The sequence below is a fragment of the Entamoeba invadens genome (assembly GCF_000330505.1).
Source record: "Entamoeba invadens IP1 unplaced genomic scaffold scaff_1105074726317, whole genome shotgun sequence".
NCBI classification, from domain to species: Eukaryota; Evosea; order Mastigamoebida; family Endamoebidae; genus Entamoeba; species Entamoeba invadens.
Genome location: NW_004440302.1, coordinates 75,280 through 80,028, shown reverse-complemented (window position 1 = coordinate 80,028; position 4,749 = coordinate 75,280).

The following is a 4,749-nucleotide window of genomic DNA, read 5'->3' as shown; positions in this document are numbered from 1 at the left end:
TTTCCAACATTATTTTCCCACTTTTTTAATTAAACTTTCCCTCTTTTTGCACTAATAAAATACCCCGAAAAAGTTGATTATCAGAAAACTTATGCTATCGGTTTTTCTGAATCAAAAACAAAAATCAAAGTCATAAAGGACTATTTAAATAAACTTTCACTTAATTTTCATTGTCGAAAGTCAAAGGAATTGTTCCACTAAAATGGGTATTGATGTCAATCAAGTACTCATTTATTATCGGCGCAAGACCATGCTCATAAAATATTGTTAAAAACAACAAAAGCAAATTATCATCACGACATCATTAATCATTTTATTCAACTATTGTGTCTGCAATTTCGAACAAAAATTGAATAAAAATATTTTTCTAAATAACTACATTATATTGAACTCATGTACAGGATATTACAATATTTGTCAACTTATTTACAATATCATGCTGTATGCGTTTATTAATTTTTGAATTTTAAATTGGTGATGTCTGCTAATTGGTTTGAATGTTCAAATGATGGGTTAAAAAAGTGTGTCAAGTGAAACTGAAGTTGTAAATTCAAAAAGATAAGTTTGTTCAAAAACAAAGACAATAATAAATAAAAATGTTAAATTGTAAAATAAAGTGGATTCAAGAATGTGGTTTTTAGAAATCAAAGAAGTCAGAAATAATTTCTGTGTTGTAAGAAGTTATTTGTGTTGTTTTGAAGTTATTTGTTTTATTCAAAATAAATTTTTGTGTAATAATTAAAAATTGTTTCATTCCAGTTTGTATTTCTAAAAATAATCTAGATGTCGTATTTTTAACATGTTTTAATTTTGGAACTGATCTGTTAATTAATTGAATAATATTTAACAATTTATTTGTTCGAAAAAAAATAAAATTTGTCTGTTTATTTATAAAATGCTCTATTTTTAAGAGTTGCGACCCGATTTTGTGGCCTAAAAAGATTTGGCACATCCATAGTAATTTGGGATACCCTGTATATAAACATAATATTTTTTGTATATAATATAATATACTATTTACAATAAACTATTACAAATTGAGAACTTGTTCTTATGGGATTATTTAATAGGATTAATATATGCTTAAAATCGGGATAATTCTTCCTTTTCTTTTGATTTTTTATATAATAGGGTGTTTTATTTGGTCGTTTTCCCCGACTAATTAAACTTAATATACGAAATAAAACACTAAATTAAAAATTATATTATTTTTTGATTGAAAAATATTTTATAGTATAATTTTATAGTAACTTAACTATGTTTGAATTAATAAATTTGTTAAAATAAAGAAAAAATTGATGTTTGAAAAAAAAACAAAAATTTTCTTTTTTTTTGTCAAATAATTTGGTCATAATTTTCTTTTTTTCAATTTAATGCTCATATTTTTAATTTAAGGATGCACTTTTGGCAAATTGTCAGGATTTAACATGGGACTTGCCTCACCTTGCACTGGTAGTACACATATTTTAGCTAATGAATATGATAAATTATGTCAATTATTTAGAGAAAAATATAATAGAAAATTACAAGGTAATGCTTTAGGTAAAATGAATAATGATTTTAAAAAAATTAACGGAAAAGAATCATAAAGTTTATAAAGTAGAATTGTTTCTAAAAATATTTATTGTGATAAATTAACAAATGAATATGGAATTATCGATTATCATTTTAGATGTAAAGGAATATCAGATGAAAATGTTATTAAACTTTGTAATGAAAAATATTATGGAGATATTATGAAATTTTATGAAGCATTAATGAATCAAGAAGTATTTACATTTGATTTCGCAGAAAGTAAAGTTAGATTTAATTATTCAATAGATGGAATATGTTGAAATGAAAAAATGAAAAAAACTATAAAATTTTAAACATATAATATCCCTATAAATGAGAAGTTTAATTAATTAAAAATTAAACATATTTGTTTATAAAACATATATTAATCCAATATTAAACAATTATTAAACCAATATATATCCCAATATGTTATTTTTGGTATTTTTACAATAATAAATTGACCATATAAAAACAATTAAAGAAATGATTAAAAAGTATAATATTGAAGATAAAAAAGAATTAAAACGATGTCTTAAAGAAATAAAAAGATATATTGTTAAACATCCAGATGTAAATTATATTGATACTAAAGATTTAAATGCTAGTATTTAAATTAAAGGTTTCATCTTTTGTAAAATTAAAGGTAAACAACAATTAATTAAAAAAAGAATTAGAATTGGAGAAAAGAGATTAAATGAAGAATTAGATAAAAATAATAATGAACACAATTTAAAAATAAAAGAATTACAAGATGAATTAAATAATACTAAAAATATATTGAAAATAAGATTATTCCAATATTAGAACATTATGTAACTGTAAATAAATTAAATATTGAAAATTTAATTAAACCTTATTAAATAATTCTTTTTATAATTGTTTAGTTTTTTCAGTACAAATTTTATCTAGACATGATAATGTAAAATAGAATTTAACATTGTATTTATCATATAAAGTATAATAAGGAGATTTAGTTTTTTAATTGTTGTAACTTCTAGGTTTTAAAATATTTATTGAAAAATTAGATACAACATATATATTTTTGGTAAAACAATCGTAATAAAGATCAGTTTTATGATCATTGATTAATGTAATGTGTTTACATATAGATTTAATAATATTTGCATATTCATTTAAACTGATAAATTTGATTTTTTTTCAATAAAGGGTTTCAAATCTGTCAATTATAAGTAAATAAATTATATAATTATAGAATAAAGATTAATTATTTCGAATTAACTTTATTTTAGTCTTTTGATCTATAGTACAATGATTGAATAAAACTAATGTAAGTCATATTTTAACAAATGTATCCCAACTTTTAACTAAACAAAAATTTTTATGTATAAATCTGTCTTTAGCTTTTTCATTTGTGTCGAAAATATAATAATTATACTTATTTGGGTTATGTTCAATATAGAGGTTAATTTGATTTCTAATCAATTATAAATTTTTGAGTTTGTCTTCTTCAGAAAGACTATCAAATATAATTTCAAATCCACATGGAGAGGTCATATATAAGTTAAAAAAATATAATTTTAGAATAATAGACAAATAAATTTCAAAATATCTTAACATCATTTTAATTTGGAATATTGCTTTGAAAGAGCCGACTGAAAGGTAAACGCTGTATAAGCGATATTCCACTACTACTTTTTTGACTATAGTCATGGTAAAAAAGGTTGTTGAGTAAAAATGGTTGTTGATTGAATAAAGGTTCGGTTTATTTTTGTATTTCAAGAAAAGTTACAAATTTCTTCGCATCATTGAAATAATATTGAAAATATGTTTTTGAGCAAATAAAACTATTTATAACAAAGGAGTGTATTTTTAAAACTAATTGTTTTCTTCTCAATCTCAACATTTTTGTGTGTTGATTTTATAAAATGTATAACATTTTCAATTTTGAATCGAAAATTGTTTTTTTGTAATTCGAAAAACAAGTATAGTTCAATATAGTTAATATAGTTTCTGAAAAAATGATGGTGCTTTTTTTCACCATGTTCGAAAAATAGAACACAAACAAGGATAATCATAAAAACGATAATTGACAGTATGACAATTAGTTGTCAATTTTATAACATTAAGAGCTGTTTATTGAACATTCTAGATATTACATTATACATAATCATTGTTGTTTATCAAAAAAAGAAAATGAAAATGCTTTTTTTCACCCCCTTTCATTTTTTGAGTAAAATAAGAAATGTAATTGAAAAAATATATTTTTGTTAAAATTGAGTACTCCTCTTTATTACAAACAACATTTGTATTGGAAGCAAACTATACACAATCTTGAGTATCAAAGTTATGGTCACACAATCGTTTTTTAAATTTATTTTCTTGATAACATGAAAAATAGAAAATAAAGAGTCAATTGCTACATAAAAAAAACAGGAAATCACCCAAATTTTATAAATATATATTGCGATTAGATGTCAAATTATTAGGAAAGAATAAAAACAATTTTTCGAAACACTTCAAATTATAATTATTAATAAATTTAACCATTAATTATAATAAAATTAATAAATACAGCTGGTTTCAGAACTCAATAATCATGTCCAAACCACAGCGAAACCCCGCTTCAAAAAATTGGATTTGAGCGTGTTGCGCCACAGTACCAAATCAGGTTGTGGCTGTGATTTATTAGATTTCTGTGAAACCCATGCAACAGAAATCATGGAATGTCTAACACTCCAACAACAAATGAAATTGTTGAGAAGTGAAAAATGGCTTGAAAAGGTTTCAATTGAAACGAAAGCCAAAGTGTTGGGTGTCTCACCCTCGACGGCCCGCCTCAACAACTTGTATGACGATGTCGAAGGGAAGTCTGGAAGAAAACGAGAAATTAATCAATCGAGGATGCCGTTGTTGTTAGAAACAATTCGAGAAAGACAAAACACCACCAAACCAATTACCACTAAAGAGATGGGAAATGTTGTAGAAGGAGTTGTTGGGAAGAAAGTATCAAAAAGAACCATCGCAAACAGTTTGAGAAGGGAGGGTTTAATTAAGAAGATTGCAAAACCAATGGATAAAGAGAGAGCTGAGCTGAGTAAATATGAGTTAAGAAGCTATGAAACTAGAGCTGTTGATTTGTTGAACAATGACAAACAATATGCCGGCGAAAGAGTTGTCCATTTGAATGGAGTTAAACCCTCCCTCCTTATCAACATGGACGAAAGTGGTTAT